This window comes from Rattus norvegicus, chromosome 6, assembly GCF_036323735.1.
Source record: "Rattus norvegicus strain BN/NHsdMcwi chromosome 6, GRCr8, whole genome shotgun sequence".
Classification (NCBI taxonomy): Eukaryota; Metazoa; Chordata; class Mammalia; order Rodentia; family Muridae; genus Rattus; species Rattus norvegicus.
In genome coordinates this window covers 64,138,309-64,159,015 of record NC_086024.1, presented here as the reverse complement: position 1 = coordinate 64,159,015, position 20,707 = coordinate 64,138,309, and the positions used below count along the sequence as shown (strand labels likewise).

The 20,707-nt window shown below is 39.1% G+C and overlaps 1 protein-coding gene and 1 long non-coding RNA gene across 11 annotated transcripts in view; both read right to left on the bottom strand.

The window, feature by feature from the left end:
* Positions 1–20,707, bottom strand: part of Immp2l (inner mitochondrial membrane peptidase subunit 2) — an 899,718-nt gene that overhangs the window by 537,891 nt on the left and 341,120 nt on the right. The window lies entirely within an intron of this gene.
* Positions 1,160–17,174, bottom strand: LOC120093203 (uncharacterized). Of its 2 annotated transcripts, XR_005486305.2 has the most exons (3): positions 14,206–17,174; positions 6,057–6,152; positions 1,160–5,190 (listed from the first exon to the last, which is right to left on the bottom strand). It is a non-coding gene; the product is annotated as an uncharacterized LOC120093203 (long non-coding RNA). The 2 variants fall into 2 exon arrangements; XR_005486304.2 differs by lacking the exon at positions 14,206–17,174 and having other exon boundaries at positions 6,057–9,074.

Genomic DNA, 20,707 nt, shown 5'->3' with positions numbered 1-20,707 from the left:
CATGTGACACAAACATTAAACATACCTGTTAATGGAGTTCTAGAATATGCATGGCTGTGGCATGTTTGCCTTACTATTTGGACTGTTTCCAAAAAGTAGAAATAACATAACAATGAATAGAAGACAGATTACACATACCAACAAAGGAATTAATGTTACGATCGATTGTAAGGACTGGGTTCCTCCTTATAGTGTGTAACAAACTACATGTGAGTAGCAACACAGAATGTGAACTCCAAAGTCAATATGGTCACTGTTGAGGATGCATGAGGGTCATCACTGAGTACACCTGGGATCGCTACACATTGCTAAGGTTAGTGGTGGTCACTGCGGTGCTTTGAGGGCTCCTGAGAACATCCTTTTTCACATCTTTGGTAAGGGCTGAGCTGTAATTTGACTCCCTGAAGAAAACTTCTTCCTAAAATGTTTAGCACATTATCTGATCAAGGCAGGAATGAAACATAATCCATCTAGTGAACGGTAATAAAATTACTCCAAGAATAACCACTCATAGGGGAATATCTACAAAATGTCGATAAAATATTTGAAAAAAAGAAATAACATTGCTGCAATGCTTAAAATTAGTAACAATCTATAATTCTTTATCATTTCATAATTTTATTGCCACCTAAGAAATAATGAATTTCCAAGTACAATTTAAAATATCAAACTTCAAGTGACTTAAATGTAATGGAACTTTCTTACGACCCCTTCGGCCCTCTTAAAACTGATGATAAACATAACCCTCTGATAAATATGAACTCCCCAAAGGCACAAGTGTGTGTGCAGGCACATCCTTTAGTGTACACCGCCTGCTAATATAAAGGGGAATTATACACGTGTGTGTGTGTGTTCGTGCATGTGTGTGTGCGTGTGTGCGTGTGTGTGTACAATAAGATGGATGTTTAAACAAAGCATGGGGCTTTGTCCTCAGCTTCATACAAGTGATACTACAGTCCAAGGTTGACTGCTGACAACCATGCAAACGGATAATATTCATGATGGAAAAACATTGAGTAGTTCCACACAGTTAACCTTCTTGCATGCTTGCAAACAGGAGAAATAGCAAAGGCATTACACATCAAAAAGGCAAGACAGACGAAGAGTTAATAACTTCCTTAGCTGGTCTGGTTAAGCTTCCGACTCCTATTTCAATGTATGTCACACACACAAACACATATACACACACAATACACACACACTCACACAAATACAAACACACACACACACACATACACACACACACACACACACACACACACACACACACACACAGGCCTACCACTTAGAACCAATGTCTGCGATCATTATTGGGGTTTTTTTGTTTTTTTTTTTCTTTTTCTTCTTCTTTTTTCTTTTTTTCGGAGCTGGGGACCGAACCCAGGGCCTTCCGCTTGCTAGGCAAGCGCTCTACCACTGAGCTAAATCCCCAACCCTGATCATTATTGTTTTATCTTTGCAACTACTCTCACCCAATGCAAAAATGTACTGCTTAATTTCAAAACTCAGAGTACTTACAGGAAATGCACAGCCTAAATCTTTTGGCCCTTGTTTGCTTATTTCTAAATTTCATGATTACATTCTCCCTGCTTCAAAAACTTCTATTACTGTATGAAAAACTATTAACCAGCCTCCTATTGACTCTAGTAAAACAATTATTGGAAAAAGCACATAGCCCCATAAACTATGTGCATGGAAACAAATAAAATCCTTTCTTGGCACAGGTACACAAACTCAAATTGCCAAGGGAAAATCAGAAAGATATTCTGAAATCAATACTTGTGCAATAAATGGTCACAGAGAAACACTAAAGGCCGGGGAGGGACACATCCATTAAAGGAGTTTCTTACAGTCATAGACACTGCAATAAAGAAGAATAAGTCAACAAACCAGAGATAAATACGTTCTTGCTAGAATATGAAGCATGTACTCGGTACTTAAAATTTCCTTTTTATCATAAGGAACCATTACATTAAACCAACACTGAATGCTACTAAATTTAAAGTATTTTTATATGTATCAGTAATTAAGTGGGGAACAAGAAGAAAGGACTGCTGGATTTCAGAGTCCTTAGGACATGCATCCCAACGCAGTTGCCAGTAGGGTTCTGACTGAATACAGAGTACACTGATACTATCTTAATTTACCTTCCAACTCTCTAGAACATGGGTCGAGAGACAGTCAAGAAACAGCTTTAACTCTCGCAGAAGCCAGCACTCTCAGCAACCTGCCTGGGCTACATTTACTGCAAGATCGTGTTCTGTGACAAACTTCCCCATTTGGTAGCATACTTACCGGCACGATGATGCCCTAGGTTCTATCTCCAAGGCTGTAAAACAGCATGGGAAGAAGAGACCCCTCCTCCACACAAACTCATTACATGTGCCAGCTGTCCTGAACAGCTATGTCAGCTCAGGGGAAACTGAATAACACATTAGATCTACATGTCTGAGATCTAATATAAAACCTGTTTTTAAATGCTACAGTATTTAAAACTTAACAATGTATTTTATTAAGCAACAGAAATAAAACTTTCCTGACTTAAGATAAAAAATTGAATTAAACCAGCTGTGATCGCTCATATCTCTAATACTAGCAGTTGAAAGGCCGAGACAGGAGAATCACATGAATTCAATATCAACCGGGCCTACACACTGGGTTTTAGTCGGCCTGAAATACAAAGTGAGATCTTGAGATTTTGAGATTATATATGAGACTATCATACGCAAAGCTAATAGCAAACCTCCTGTTAAGTCTAGTAAAACATAGCCCAACATTATCTGAGCAGAGAAATAGATAAAAAATTATTACATTCCTTGCAGAAAAGAAATGGACTATTGAAACCATATCAAGGAAAAAGTCAACAATCTGAGCAAAATCTATAATCAATGAAGAGACTGGAGCGGCAATCAAACCTCTCACCAAAACAGGTTTAACAGAATGTGCAGATCCGAATGACTTTACCCTGAATTTTATCCAAATATACAAAGAAGGACCACGTCTTTCCAAAGTCTTCTAAAGCTGAAGAAGGGAATACATCTTAGACCAGTCATATTGTATCAAACTACACAGGAAGATCAGTGGAGCTGATAGTTAAGAAGGCAAGAATAGAGGCAAGAGAAGTTCATGACACTGGACCACCTGAGTAAAACAAGGTCTTGGTCACGGCGGCCTAGATGCACTAAGGGTAAACTTGTTGCAAGAGCCATGAACCCCAGCTGCTCACTGCCCGGCTTTGCACTCCCCAGTACTTCTAGCATCCACCATTAAATGACATGGCAAGAAGCCTCAATCAAAAGCTACTATCAGGCCCTTCCTTAGACATTCCAGACATCAGAGCCGAGAGCTGGATGAGCTTCTTTTCATTCTAACTACCAGATCTGACATATTCTGTCATAAGCTTAGAAAATGAACCGAGAAATAAATATATGAGCAAACATCGGCCAAGAGTGTCATAGTAGTGAGCAAAGTGTGGCTTAAGTGTATACTATACATATTTAAATGAATACTATGACCAAAGGTGACTTCATGAGAAGAATAAACAGGAGAGGCAGGGAGGCCTTTGCACAGGCAGCACAGAACCCTGAAAACACTGTAAGAAGTTGAAAGGAAGGAAAAAAAACCTAGCAAACTTAAATCATCAAGAGGAAAAACAAATAAAATCATAAGAAATACCAAAGCCTTCTCAATAATAACCCTAGAGGAAATGCCATTAGCTCACCAATTCAAGGACACAGACTGCAGTGAAGAAAAACAAAACAAACAAAAACAAAAAGCAGGATCCAATTATCTGTTATCTTCAAGAAACACACGAAGAGGGAAAAGATATGAATGAATTTAAAATCAAAGGAGAGGTCAGCCCAAACGCTCACATTAAACAGTTGGTGAGATGCAAGTGAGCAGGGAACGGACCACACCAGGCACACAGAGCAGTAACACCAGCTTCAGCAGATGCAGCACCAGGCTTCAGAGATGGAGGAGTTTAACAAGCCCATCCATAAAGAGAACCTATAGGGTAGAATTAACTCACGAAGAGAAAAATACCTATGCAGAATCAAGTTACACGTGGAACTTGAGAAACACTAACAAGGTGACAAATTCCAGACCAAAATAAAATGAGGACGAAGAAGACCCAATTAACAGAATTACAGCCAATAGTTAAGTTCTTCCAACAGATTACAATGACATCTAAGGGATCCCTGGGGACATTGTGACAACATATATTCCAAATGTAGGAAATAAGGAAGAAATGGATAATGGATAAACTGCTTAAGTCATGCAACCTAATATTCTAGCAATTGAATCAAGAAGGTATAAACAACTTAAACTCAGAAACGAAAAGTTTCACCAGGAAGAATTTCCCAGAACTAGACAGTTTTATGTGGGGTGTGTGCTTCATTTGGTGAATTAAGGTTAGAATACTGAGGTTTATATGATGTTCCAATCTTTGAAAAATAGAATTATACAAAAGAAATTGAATATGTAAAAAAATATACTATGATGCTTAATTAATGCTACAGTAAAAGGAAAGAAGATAGTTTCTATAAACAAAATAAAATACCATTATATCTGGGTAATCATACCGTTATACCATTATCTTACAGTATACCATAATGTATATCACTATAATAGACATACTGATACATAATTGAAAATATACATTACCTGATGATATTATCATAACACTTTTGTTACCAGTAGACAATCCACACATGCATTTGATATTCTCATAATATGATGTCTTAAGATCACTGAGCCCAATTTCCCCTTAACAGTTACAAAGCAGACTGTCAAAGTGGCTTTCCAGGTGTAAAGCCATCATTTTCCTATGAATCCTATGAACCAAGTTTCTAAAGAAGAGTCCCATACTCATACTATAATTTCCACTATTCTCACATTTTCTTCTGTATGTTTGTTTAATACAATGTTAAGATATGTGAACAGATATCCCATCTATCTTACTCACCATTACATTTTCATGGCTCTATTTACGTCAGAATCTTTCAGTAAACATTCTATACGTGGGTAAACGTCCAACCATAGTGTGGTTTACAAAGATGCACAGAAGATAAAGCCCCAATGTTACACGTGCCCAGGACGTGATGCACAGGCTCCCCCACAAGCTGGAAGCATAGCATTGGTTCCAAAGTCAGATGACCAATAGGAAACATAACAGAATGCTGGGATGCCCTGAAATACATAAAGGAGTTTCCCAGTTTGGGAAGTAGACCCTGAAACAAATGCAGATGTTTTATATAATACTAAAAAAATGGCCTTCATTATTTAATCTAGTTGAATGGCACAAACAATAACAAAAATCTGCCCATAACTCTTTTTGACGACATGATAAAAGCTAGAGGCAGAATAAAGTGCACTAATGCTTATAGCTTGTTTTCACATCTCTGATGACCTCTTAAAGCTAAAACCAAAAGTAACATTTTTTTTTGTAGTTAAACTGTCACTTCGGATATGCTGAAATGTTCCTTACATATGAAACAAGAATTGAGTAAAATTTTGGTTTCTAAAACCTTAAGAATAAACATTTCAGTGCACAGCCATATCTTACTTCAATAAAAAGAAACCAGCATAGAATATGCTGGTGTATTTTTAAAAGTCCCTTTAGAAAATGGGATGGGTAAGGAATTGATACATAATATTGAAAAATCATTCTTTCTTCCTCATCCCACTCTCAGTCATAGCAATTCTGTGTGTGCACGATGAACATATAAAGGACCAGCTACTCAATAGCCTTAATGGACCCCTGGGAAAACCCTGGTATGATAAATACAGTTCTAGCACCAAGAACTAAAACTTGTGTTTAGTTTACGTTTCGGCCACTACCAAGCATTACTCACTTTTTTTTTTTAGGTTATAATTACATGATTTCCCCCGAACCCTGTCCTCCCTCAAAACCTTCACATTTACACATCTCCCACCATTATTTGTCCTGTTAGAAGGAAGGAAGTTAGATTCTGTTCCAAAGTCTGAAATGGGACTCAACTTGAGAAGCCAGTCTGCTTCTAAGCCTGATACCCCTAACATCTTCCCTGTCTCACCTGCAAAAATGTGGGAGAACCTTGTGGATGCAGACAGTTTGGAGTCCATCATGTATTCATTTCTGTATCAGGTAAAAGGGGTTGGGAGAGGCAAGGCTGGACAAAAATGAGAACACAAGACAAAAAGATGGAGTTAAGAAAATAAATAAAACCAATCACATTCTTAGGAAAAGGTATCTCTGGGGTGGGGCGTATAGAGAGGATTCTGATTGAATTTAAGGCAGTAAAGACTTCAAGAAATGACTTACAAATAGGAAAATATAAGGCTTAAATTACAGACATGGCCAATGGCTTTAGAAACAGAGACAGAAATGTGAAAGAGAGGAGAACTCAGGCTTGTTTGTAAATGGTTTAGATTCTTTTAAGTGCTTCTATAAATGGAAAGTTGAAAGACAGAAATTCATTAATCAAATCAATGTTAATCTCAACTGTGGCTTGAATGCTGAATAGACTGGTAATGCTCACTTAAATTGGTGTCTTGCTATATTACACATATTTTTATGTTACAGTTATTTTATATAAAAATATAAAGTGTCACTTGCATGAATGTTCATGACATTGTTTCTAAACACAACCTAGACGTTTGTGACTGAGAGTATGAGCCAAAAAAGTAAAGAAAAGCAATTATATTATGCTTAATCCTGTGCTGTATACAGAAAAGAAGGCATGTTATTTCAAGTAAGTAATAATGCATAACACTGAGATTCCTTGAAATGTATGTGGAAATTATGTCACTAAAACAGCTCCAGGAAACTATTTTGATATATGCTAATGTAGGCTCTTATAAGAGATATTAGTCATATACTCAAATTCAGCGCTGATTACAAAATAGAAATATGCTGGAAATTCCATAAAGATCAAACTAATTAAGATACTTAATTGCCTCTGACTAATTATGGAAATTGGCAGCCTCAGCGAGGAAGGAGGCTTTTTAAGAAGAGTTTGTATTTTAGGCAGTAGCTTCCTCAGCTTCCTTCCACTCATGTACTTTCAGAACTCATAGTGCAAGCTTTGTCCATGGAGAGTTATAAAGGGAAATCACTACATATGCATTTGGAGCTTAAGTGGGGCAAGCAGAAGCTATATGCTCAGACTTCTGCCAGAAATTGGGTTGGTACTTTCCTAAGCAGCTCCATCACACAGTTTCTAATTAGCATGGCTTCACTCATAAGATTTTTGTTATTGTTGTTGCTAAAAGAGCAATCCCTTTTGCACAGTGTATTTATAGCTCATCCTGGGCCTTTAACTCAAAGGCACAAAATGCTTCACTTAAGAAACTGCAAGTGCCTGTGAGATGAGACAAAAGTTCGATCACAGAAGACAGAACATGGACTCCAGAATCTAGGAACCAGACCTGCCACTTACTAGGTAAGCCTGCTAAAATAACTTTGGAATTTCCTCCAATTCTCTTGATCACATTTTAGCATTTATGAGAAGAGAATCTATTTTTGCATCTTGCCACAGTAACAGGAAAAATGAAAGACGTCTACTTATTTGTAGAAATACAAAGTACCCAAAAGTAATAACTATTATACATTATAATCAGTGAAAGACAGTTTTTTTTCACATTTTGGCTATTCATTATAGATATAAGAACTAGCCACAAAACAAAAACAAAAACAAAAACAAACAAAAAAAAACCTTCAAAGATTGCCTCAGTGTCTTCCTGGGTCAAACTATAACTTTGTGTTCAGAATCAAAGAAAAATAAAGAAAATAGTAGAAGTGAATCAAAGAGATAATGATATTCTCTGCTCTCTAATATGCCCCAAATATAGTGACTATCTTTATATAAAATGAAACCCCAAAGATACCATTGTTTATCTTAGTTATAATGTACATGGTGGAATTTGTCCAGGCTTCCAAAGATTACATATATTGATAATATAAAATGATAACATGATCACAAACACTTTATTTTTCTATATTGCTGTGATGTGGTTTCTCACCCCTGGAACAGAACTAGCAGGGCATGGTCCTACACAAGTGTTGACAATTACTGACCACCAAGCATGTTTATATTACATATATATATTTTATATGATTATATACATAGTATATATATGATTATATACATAGTATATATATAATGTAGATAGAGATATTTTACTTCATGTTCCTCCTTCAGGAAATATCCTTTCTACCAAGGTCATTGGGGAATGTCCTCTTTGCCAAGGTTCAAGACTCCATAATAATCAGTGACATAACAAGATCTGGAGGCAAGAGTGTGTTTATATCTTTAACAAAAATGGTAAAAGCTGTGACCTTCAGGAAAACCCATAAGGCTGTGAGAAAGAACTCTTAAAAGCATGAGGTCAACAATGTATAATTTCTCAACTATGCAAAATACAAGGATACAATATGAATTATATGAGGTGCCCCTCATCACAGACCTAAAAGAATAAAGGCAGCTGCAACGTAAGCCAGCTTGTTAGAAAGATACTAAGGAAGGAGGTAGAGATTTAGGGAGTGGTGATCACAGGACAAGATTATACCCAGCTAAATTTATTGTTTGTACTGATAAAGGCAGGCAGATTCCTGAGTTCAAGGTCAGCCTGGGACAGAGAGAGTTTAGGCTCAGGCAAGGTGGGAATGGTGATCTCAGAGCTGGTTCCCACTCAGCTAAACTTATTGTCTGTGCTTATAAAGGCATGCAGATCTGTGAGTTCATTTACAATGTTTAAAAAAAAAACTGGGGGTTGGGGATTTAGCTCAGTGGTAGAGCGCTTGCCTAGGAAGCGCAAGGCCCTGGGTTCGGTCCCCAGCTCCGAAAAAAAAGAACCCCCCCCCAAAAAAAAAAACTGTGCTTGCTGTCTTTTCCTACTAGTCAAGGTGCTAAGGTCAAAAAATACTGATTGGTGGGATAATCATGAAGGAACATTGGGTGAACAACTAAATTGATATGTGAATAAAAGACTGGGCTTTGGTCTGTTAGAGTTGACTGGTGTTTGCTTATACCCACAATTTGATTTTGAGTCTTTCTTTTTCACTGTTACTTCTGTACCCGTCTCCCCTCCACAAGCCCCTCACCCCTTCCCCTCCCCTTTGCCTCTAAGAGGGTGCTCCTCCACCCACATACCCACTCCCACTTCACCCCTCTCACATCACCCTTCTCTGGGCATCAAGCTTCCAAAGGATCAAGCCCTCCCCCTCCCACTGATGCCAGATGAGGCAGTCCTCTGCTACAGATGGGCAGGCCGATGCATCTCTGGGAGCTCTGAGAGGTCCTGTTACATCATCCTCTTGTTCTTCCAATGGGGTTGCAACCCTTACAGCCTCTTTAGTCCTTCCCCTAACTCTTCCATTGGGGTCTTCAGTCCAATGGTTGGCTGTGAGTATCTGCATCTGTCTTAGTCAGGTGCTGGCAGAACCCTTCAGTGGACAGCCATACCAGGCTCCTGTCTGTAAGCACATCTTGGCATCAGCAATAGTGTTGGGTTTGGTGTCTGTAGATGGACTAGATCCCAGGGTGGGGTGGTTTTTGGATGGCCTTTCCTGCAGCCTCTGCTTCATTTTTGTTTCTGCATTTCCTTTAGACAGGAACAATTCTGGGTAAAAAATTATGAGATGGGTGGGTGGCCCCATCTCTCAACTGGGGGGTCATGTCTATTATACGAGGGGCATCACAGACCTAAAAGAATAAAGGCAGCTGCACCATAGGCCAGCTTGTCAGAAAGATACTAAGGAAAAAGGTAGAGATTTGGAGAGTGGTGATTACAGGACAAGATTACACCCAGCTAAATTTATTATTTGTACTGATAAAGGCAGGCAGATTCCTGAGTTCAAGGTCAGCCTGGGACAGAGAGAGTAAGAGGTGGTTTCTTCAGGTTCTATCTCCCCACTGCTGGTTATTTTGGCTAATGTCATCTCCACTGGATCCTGAGAATCTCTTGCATCCCTAGCTTTTAGGACTTTCTAGTGTTTCCCCAAGTTCCCCACCTCCCACTGCTACTAATTTCTATTCATTCTCCTGGCCTGCTGGATTTCTCTCCTGTTTCTTCCCATACCTGGTTCTTCCCCACTCCCCCCACCCCGACCCTTCCCTCCCTCTGCCTCCATGATTATTTTGTTCCCCTTCAAAGTGGATTTGGCCTTTTCCCTTGTTAAGCTTTATATGGTCTGTGAGTTGTATCATGGGTATTCTGAGCTTTTGGGCTAATATTCACATATCAGTCAGTATATATCATGTATCTCCTTCTCAGAATTATATTGTCGAATTCCATCCATTTGCCTACAAAGTTTGTGAAGCTGTTTTTAATAGCTGAGTAGAATTCCACTGTGTAATATACCACATTCCCTTTATCCATTCTGCTGTTGAGGAACATCTGGGTTCTTTCCAGCTTCTGGCTATTAGTAATAAGGCTGCTGTGAGCATAGTGGAACAAGTGGTCCTTGTGATGTGGTGGAGCATCTTTGGGTATATGCCCAGGAGTGGTATAGCTGGGTTTTCACGTAGAGCTATTTCCAATTGTCTGAGGGACTGCCAAATTTATTTCCAGAGTGGTTGTACCAGCTTGTAACTACTATTAAACTCCATTTACTCACTCAGTCCCCAAGAACATCAGTGACTTTTCCTCTGTGTGGCTCCTGGTCTCACTCCTGCTATAGAGCCATACAAGCACATGCAGCAAGCAGGATCATGGAGTCAGTTCTTCCTTTCCTGCCTGTGGCATCAGCACATCAACAAGAAGAATGCTGCTGGGCTAAATGTAGCCTGGCTTCTGACCTTAACCTGAACCAGACCCTGGACACTGTCATTTGAAGGTTACTTGGAATTACTCCTTCAGGTAGGAAGTACATGTATTCATGTGGTGAACACAGAAAAACTGAACTGAGGAGTACTCATTGAATGTAAAGAAACTCCAATTTCCAAATCCCCTCCATACCTCTAATTTACCCACAACAGTATTTGTACAAAATCTGTAGTCAGTAAATATAGTAGAGTTTTAATCCAATAAAAATAACGTTAATAAAAATGCCCTATCAACAAATAGATATTAAAGCGATAAATCTCTTCCAAAATGGCTGTGGGGTTGCTTTGTTTTGTAAGTGGTGTTATTGCTGATCAGTGTATGAATGCCAGAGAACGGAAACAATTTAATACATTGGTATCACTCCCACTAGAAGGAGAAGCTTCTGTAAAACTCAAAGGCTGTCCTGGTGCCCCAGTCCATGTGCCATATGGCACTTAACATGTCCCAAGAAGATTTCTTAACATCCTTTAAAGCTGCAAATAAAAATACTTAGATAAACACAGTCAAGGTAGCTTTGAATGGTAATTTCAAACGTTCTTAATGCTGTCTGTGTAAATGAGCCCCTCTGCAAGCACCTAATACAAAAGAGCAATCATGCTTCATTCACAGGCTTTCTGCTTCTAGTCTGACAATGTTCATGGCATTTAGCAACTGGAAATAAAATAAACCAAAAAAAGTAGGCTGGATATCAAAAGCCATGAGACCAAAGAGGTGAGGGAAACCTACAAGTTTGAGGCTTATTATCTCAAACATGTTACTTCTAAAAGAGCAAAATTGAACAAAAAGATATTGGGGATATAACAGAAAATTTCCATTTCTGTAAATCATCAAATAAAGTAACCAGGTAAAGCAGACCAGTGGCTGTACCCAAAGTTTGCTACAACCTTCATTACAGTGTATCTAATCACTCCAAATTAAATAGCACGTGAAAAACTAACCTTGCTTAGCTGATCAACACATAGTAAAAGACTTCATTCTAAATACTAGGACTTAACCAATACAATACTATATATATATATATATATATATATATATATATATATATATATATACACACACACACACATATATATATACTTCTTTTTGAATATTAAAAATATAGCTGATGTTTTCCAGGTGAGTCCATGTTACAAAGAAAGTGTGTACTTAGCTTTTATAAATAAAGCAGCAAAGGGGGCAAGTCCATGCTTCCTGCACACCATCTTACCACCCAAGGCAACTGCGTCCACAGGACAACCATGTACACCTGTCTAATTTGGTCTTCCTTATTTCTTTCCACTGGTCAATAAAGCAGACTCTCTCAGTCCTGTCAGTCTCTGTAAACCACTAGGAACATAGCTCAACTGTGACTGCTCAGGGTGATTCATGCTCAGGGTGTTCATGATTCAAGAACATGTAGAATCCATGTGTCAAGCCAAAGGTCAACCCTGATCATTCAGGCTGATTCATGACTCGACTCTTCAAGAACGTGTGGGAATCCATGTATCCAGCTAAGGGTCACATAGAAGCAGCTGTGAAATGATACTCAAATTATATAAATGATATATATATCTTAAATTTGGCCCTTCTGGTTTTATATAAAAATTCCCCTTTTCCAGTTTTACACCTCCTTATCTCTTCAGCATTATACAATGTAGTCTACTCAACTTGGAGAGAATTAGGATTGGGCTCTCTTTTTGCTGCCTAAGTGAATATAACAGTACAGAGGAGACTTCAAGAGTCTGAGTAACACACATAACCATGTACATTGACATGACCTCATTCCACATGCCATGTGACACAAAGAGGATGAACAGAATATGCAGGTGGTGCTCTCTGGCAACTCCTGAGTCCCTAGGAAGTCACTTCCTTCCTTTAACGAACACGGAACTTACCATTCCATCCAAAGATCACAGGAATCACAGTAACTCAGAAACAGCTTACGGTACGCCCTGAAGCTAGGTGATGTGCCCACCAGGCTAGCCCTGTTTGGGCCAGCTAAATCTAACCCTGCCTCCTAGCAAGAGTGTCTTCATATTCAAGACAGTATCACCGGAGCTCAGGTTTAAACATATATTCAAATTCTGTATTTAAAACAGTATTAGAGCAGGAATTTAACTTCTTTTTCTAAACTAAGTTATAGTCTAATGCCACACAAGAAGCCTGTTGGGAATGTGACACACTTTATGCCTAGAACCCTGTGTATGTTCAGTAAAAATCTATTGAATGAATAGACTATATTACACAGGTTTCTCTCTTTTTCTTTTTGTTTAAAACCACCACCATAGCAGCATTTTAAAAGAATTTATTGTGTAGCAGGTGTTAGTTTAAGTGCTTTACACACACCAAATGATTCTCTCCACAAGAACCACATGGGATATCATCAGAGTTAGCTACTGGAACACAAAGATCTTGAATAATCTGCCCCCAAATTACTTAGGCAACAACTGGCAATCTTGGAATCAAATCCAGGCAGTCTGGCTGAGGCCTTAACCACTTCCTGTATACCAGGACAAAGAAGGATTATCACTATATTGATGTTACAGCCTGTAGATGGGAAAATGAAGGTATTCTTTTGAGGGGAGTGGTGTAGAGAGGAGACCTAGTTAATTAAACACCTTCTCAAAGGAACTACAAGAAAGCCAGGAACTGCCTAGCATGTCTCTCCCTCTGAAGGACTACAGGCACCTCAGGCCTTCCGGCCCTCAGGGCTCTCTGCTGCATCTTGCTCCTCACCAGTGAGGCTGTACTGATCTAATAAAGACTTAAAATAAGGCTGTGTCCTGTGTATTTCAGGGCAATTTCTAATGTTACGATCTTAGTTCTGGTTACTCTTTAAAAACTGCCACACACTGGGTAGCTTATGTACAAGGGGAATTTATTTCTGATGGTCCTGGAAGTGGTCATCTGAGATAGTGCTAGTATGCTTGCACTCTGGCAAGGACCCTCCTCTAGTCTCTCAGAGACTAAAGATGGCAACATGCTTCTTTAGAGACCTTTCATGAAGGTACTAATCTCATCCATTAAGCCCCAACATTCATGACTTAATTTCCCCTTAACAATGCAAGCCCTGAACCATCATATACATGGTAAATCTGTCAGTATATGGACTTGGGAAAAACACAAACAGCCAGTTGATAATACTTTGCAAGAAGACTCTATTTATATTAGTTAAATCCTGCCATTCATGGAAATAAGTATTTTTCTTGAAAAGCTAGGAATGTCTGTGTCTGTATGAAACTGATTTTCTGGTACCAATGTACCATAGAAAGGGACTCAAAGAGTAGCCACTTGACAAGGTTGGTGAATGATAATCCCCCAAAGGGAGAAACATACATCACTAAAACACATTAGCTTGTTATCTCACCATAAATGCCGTAAAATAGCCTTTCTGTTATCAATAGTAAGATTACCTACCTAGTAAGATATTTTGAGGCAAGGAACTTCATTCTGACAAGCTGGCTTCATGAAAGGAACAGTCCAGACCTATAAAACCAGTTTATACTGAAGTCACTGAGAGTTACACTCCATTTTGAAGGATCGGCCAGCTCCATTGATCACGCTGACCAGAAGCCTGGCCAAGACAACTCGCAAGTGACAAATAGGAGCAAGCTGTGGAGAACAGCCTAGATGCCCCAATAACTAGTGTGCTACTCAGAAGCAATGAGCAGGCTCATGTGCCCGTGTGATTCTGGCCATTCTCCATCAAGGCTCTATAGAACTCCCATGCTTACAGCCAGAGGTATGGGCTAGAGTAACAAAAGCATTTGTCTCTGTGCTCTTTGAGGCTTTGAGAGGGCTCTATGTCAATTCCAGCAATGGGAAGACATAAGTACTTCTGTTTGAGCCCTCTTTTTAAAAAAGGGGGGGAACGAAGGAAGGAAGGAAGGAAGGAAGGAAGGAAGGAAAAAGAAATAAGACATAGTATGAGGACTTGTAAGAAATGGAATCACCTTAACATTAAGAAACAGAAAAATTGTACTAATACTTAATGAATATGAGAGTTACTTTCTCCAGAGATTTCCTTTAATGCTTCCAGTCTCTGCTCATAGATTTGACTTGGAATCTCCTATCATATCATTGATAACATAAATACAGAAAGGAATCAAAGGAATAAAGACATACTGGTTTACAAGCTCCAAGGCCTACAGATACTGAGGAAACTATGGCATCCTTCAGCAAAGCAATGAGACCAGATGAAGAAACTAAGATAACAAGGTGTATTTACAAGACAGCGGAGTTTCTGAGAACTGCCATTCTTCACCTTAGTGGCCGAACTAACTTCACTTACCAGGATTTCTTTATCTCCATCTACCCTGGGATGAGGACCAGAAGGGCTTGGAGGTAGGGAGACTGACTTGGTGTTTTTAAATGAAAGGCTTGTCTCTGATAATTTATGTGTTTTTTAAGGGTTTGGGAACTCAAAGTCAAGGCTCATGGATGCAGGGCAAACACTATACCACAGATTTATACACCATCTACATTTATCTCTCTTGGTTTAAATGTGTGTGCATACAAATTGTTTTTCTAAATCAACGCATGAAATTCTATGTGGGTACAGTAAGCGTGTGTTTGTAGAACAGTCTTAAGTGTTTTCAGGTGGATTGCTAATGTGTATGCTAATGAAATAATTTCAGATCTATTAGAAGTGAAAATTAGCACGGCCAGTTGTCACCGCATCAGATTCAATGGTAGATGCTGTTTTTAGATACATGCCTCAAAGCACTGTCTCCGTCCTTCTTTTTTTTTTTCCATTGAATTAAGTGTCTGGTCAGCTGCTGGAGTCCCTGATGGCCGAGTTGGCAGCGGCAGGCTCCATCATATCCTCTCATTTCCAGACAGCAGGACAGTTAGTATTCTTTATTCCTCTATGCTCTGTAACCGCTTGCTCTATTTTTCATGCTCTAAGGAAAACAATGATATCTTACAGAAAACAAGCTCTTATTCTCTCTCTGATTCTACTAGTCATCCAGGCTTCAATTTAAAATTAAACCCGGTGCAACCAAAACACAAGAATTTGTATTATACACCTTATTCAGCTTTTACAGTTTTCAATGGTGTCAGTTTTATTTTGCCTAAAATACATCATTAGGATTTAGGTATGTATCTCCCTCTTCTTTGCTATGAAAAATCATGGTAGGAAATAGTGGTTAGAATGGCTTGGAAGAAGAATGGAGTTCAGTCTGTCACACTTAGCTCAAATTTCCTACCAAGCTTATCTGGCTTTTATTAATTTTTAAGGTACCACACAAAAAAAAATGAGTTCCATCCCATCATTCTCATACGCCTGCCATTGCATTTTGCTTACAATTGTTTTCCTCCCCGATGTGCCCTGCCTCCAGGGGCATGTTTTCTTCCTACATCCTGAATGTTCTCATTCTAATTTCTAATACATCTTATGTGTGTCACTAATAACAAGAGGCTTTGCACAACAGTTTCTAGAGCCTTGGTTTTCTCAAGAAGCCTGACTTCAAATTCCACGCTCTCCATCAGAGGGAGCTTCCTGGTTTTCTATATTAAACAAGATCAACAAAGACATACGAAGACACATGTGTAAGGAGATTATGCAATATCATCTTGTACTATCCGTACACTCTATAATCACCATGGCCAACAGTTTGACTCAGCAATGCTTGGAACTGGGAAAAGAGACCCAGCCAGCGTTACATGTTTTCTTATTTAAATGCGAACACATGGTAAACATGTACTGCGACTTGCCATTTCCTGTGAGAGGCCCGGAAGCACAGCCCAGCTCGCAGCACGACTGAGGGACAACCAGTCTTCAGTAAAACGTGGCTATGAGGCTCATACAATTCACAGGACATTGCTTTGTATTTTGAGTGACATTATTTTTTTTAAAACTGTCCTGTACAGTATTTCTTCCTCAGATGACAGATAAGAAAGCCAAGGCAAATACTGATGAACTGCTTTGCTTAGCCTCACAGCACAATTTCAATTTCATTACAGCACGCAAAATGCATTCGTCACATCAGTCACAGTTGCTAACGGGGGACTTCCTGAGCATAGCGAAAAATCCGTAGGTAAAAGAAGTGCTGCTTTCCAGATGTGTGTTTGTGCACACGCACACACACACACACACACACACACACACACATGCACGCGCTCATGCACACACACACACACAAACATACACACAGGCACATGCTCACGCAAACGCACACGGGCACATACACACATACACATACACACCAGTCACTGCCTGCGTGAATCTACTTCTAAGCAAACTGCTGTGTCTAGGATTGACATTTTGTGTTTGTTTGTGTGAAAAGTGATTTTTATTTTTTCTGTTTATTATTTTTATTTGTTATTTTATTTATTTACATCTCAAATGTTATGCTCCTTGCCAGTTTCCCCTTCAAAACCCCCCTATCCCATATCCCATCCCCCTCCCCCTGATTCTATGAGGATGCTCCTGCACCCACCCGCCCACTCCCACCTCACTGCCCAAGCATACCCCTATGCTGGGGCATTGAGCTTTCAGAGGACCAAGGGCCTCTCCTCCCACTGATGCCAGATAAGGCCATCCTCTGCTACATATGAGGCTGGACTAACATTTAATGTGGTTTTAAAAGTAAAATCCTGGAGGCAAGCACCTGCATATTCATTCCTTCCTGCCAAACTTGAAGGAGTTAGAACAGGAATCCGATACACTAGGAAGGTAAGGTGCTTCTAGCAGTCCTTATTCCTAGGCATGGCTTAGGAAGAGTTCTTGCCTACCAAAACTTAGTTCAAAAGAACTGCATTGTTCAGCAAAGTAAGAAAACGTTCTAGACAGGACTTCCCATTCTGTGTAGAAACTCCTCCCCCCCTCCTCCTCCTCTCCTCCCCCTCCTCCTTCTTCCCCTCCCCCTCTCCTTTCTCCCCCTCTCCCTCCCGCTCCCCCCTCCTCCTCAGTATTGCACCTTAATCCGAATCCATTTCTGGAGGGTTACTTGCTTCTATTTATAGTCCAGAACTGTGCAGCAGAGGCAGGTAAATGAGAGCATTCGCAGAAGCAGAAGAGGGAGTGGCCACCAAGAACCGGCCACAGGTCACTGTAGCAAATTAAGATTTATACTGACCTTGGTATCTCCTCACTTTGGATGATCAACTATGTGTACAAGTGATGAAGTAGCTAAGGCTTCCACACAAGTCAAACCAAGACAGGAGAAAATAGAGAATTTTTATAACTTTCATCAACTACAACTATGATCTGATGAGGCTCTGGAGTCCCATTAACCTCATACTGCTCAACAACAAAGCCAAATACTTTAAAATGTTTTAAAATAAAAATTATTTTAAAATAAAAATGTGAGGCACCCAATATTTCAATAAAGTTGTTTAATGTTCTCACTTTTAAAAACATCATGTGTAAATGACTCTCAATTTTATAATTTTGTTTCCCGTTGCCAGTACCTGTGTTTGTATTTAATATGCCAACTAAGAAACTCAGGGCTGACGAGAGAGCTCAGTGGGTGAAGGTGCATGCCGCCAAGAGGGAGAGTCTGAGTTCAGTCTTAGTCACATGTGGGAGCAGGAGAGACGCGACTCTCACAGTTGTCTTCTGACTTCCACACGTGTATATACACACACATATACGCATATAAAAACAAATGTGATTTTTAAGAAACCTTATGTGAGTCTGTACCATCAGTCCCATTTCCTTTATTTTTACTTTATCTAACAAAACCTAATATATGATATCTAATCTTAATAAAACTAATTCTCTTTGCTAGTAGGTACATATTGACAAAGGCTCTTGTTCGCAGAGTCCATCCGCACAGACAGCACTATTAGTTCAGAAGTCCTGGGAACCTGTGGCAGGAGTTCCAGCTCGGGTCCTTCATCAAGGAGAAGATACAAACACTAAGACCTTGCAAAGGGTACATAGTTAAGACCAGGAATAGAACTGGGAGTGGGGGAGGTGGGGGGATGACAAATGGTTTTGGTTTTTGTTAATGTGTATACATGTGTTTCTCTGTGTATAAGTATGTATGCATACAAGTGCCCATGAAGGGCAACAGAGATCATAGAAGCTGTTAGTCTTAGGGTCCACAAGACTATCAAAAACAACACAGGCTATTGCCGTTGCCCTTGGTTGACTCCCAGATATTCAATGTAGGCGTATTGGGGAAGGCCCATACATGTCACATGTCAGATGCAGGACTTAGAGGAATCAAGCTGAACTGACCTCCAGGTCTAGTGTATGTATCAGGAGGTGCTGTGTGAGCTGTCATAGGAGAAAAGGCAATCCTGTGGTTCCACACCATTGTCAAGCTGAAGAACCACAGCAATGACCAGCCAGAAAAGATAGCACTGAAGGTGCAGGAGTGGCAGGATTGTCATGGAGGTAACCAACTCAGCAAGTTCCAAACCGCCTGCTAATTCGTGCCTACCACCAAACAGAATCGGTTTTATTAAGGTTAGATGTCTAACTGCTTGGATGTACAAATAACAAGTGCTAATCAGAGAGGTTGGCACAGAATTTTTTTCCGTATAGCTCTTCAATGAACACTTAATTAGAATTTTACTCTCCTTGTACATTTTGTAATTCTTTTCATGTTACAGAAAAAGTTAATCTGACACCCAGTTCACCCATTGAAGTCATTAATATCCAGACACTCTTATTTATTCCGCTTCCAAGGGCAGCCACTGGGAAGGATTCCATAGAACGGCTGCAGAGTGGACTTCTTTTTACCACTGCATCTCTCTATGACAACATGTGCCACATTTATTTGCTTTTAAGGTCTCCATACACTCAGCTACTATAATTTCTGTCAATACAAGAATTTCATCTTATCAATATAGCCCCTTCCTGGCACAAGGTCTAATGTACAAGTACTCAGTACAAGCTAGTCAATGTATTTACCTCGCCGTAATCACAGAAGTACACATTCACTATTTGCTTCTAAATGAAAGTGTAGCATTCAAAATGCTGTTTCTTTAATAAATTTTTAATAAATACCAACTGTGAAAGGAGATTTACTATAACATTCAAGCTTAGAGACCTTAAAAAAAATCAATTACAAAGAACACACCTGCCTACCTCTAGCCAGAATCCCAGTTTTAATTATATTTAACATGCAGATACTAAATTGCCAGTTTGGTTTTTCATAAACTTAAATATGCAAATACCTTAAAGCAAAAGAAATTGTACTTATCATTTTCATGGATTATTTTCCATATGTAGAAATATATCAATTATGTGTACAGGTATAATAAAAAGCAAAATAATGTATCTGAGTAAATTATTGGAAAAAGCTCAATTATATCAAGATAATGACTAAAACTGCCATGCTTGGTATGTTATTTAATATACTAGTTCTTAAGGCAGTAATATTTATTACGTAGAATTTACATGGCCAGCATATTATAGAGGCAGAGGCAATGGATTTTGTGACTTGCATCTGTACTTACAAAGAATTATGACATCTTACTGCATCTGTTGGATTAATGCCATTTAAATTTAGAGTAATTTAAATTTAAAATAATAAAGATAGCGGAATGCTAAATCCCATCTTTGGAAGATACATGAGAGGCTAGAAATAAATATTCTCTTAAAACTTATCAGTTCCATTTCAACTGATGCCAGCTTCTATGATCTCAGCACACTCTACACTGACATTATCAGTTTCATCTGAAGACTAATTTCATAAAAGCATAAAGAAGCACAGAATAAAAATGAGACGGGTTGAAACAATTAGAAATGACTCTTCCAGGAGGAGTCAGCAATGTGCAGATTTAAATGAGTCAAAATTCAGTACACATTTCTCAGTACATATTTTGCGATGTGAATTGTACTTTTAGAAGTCACAAATATTATTATGAATTTATTATGAACTAATTCTTCTTCAGGGAAGTCTATGTATGTCCCATTTTAGTTTTTAGTGTAACTCTTCTATGAGAATGTTCTGACAAG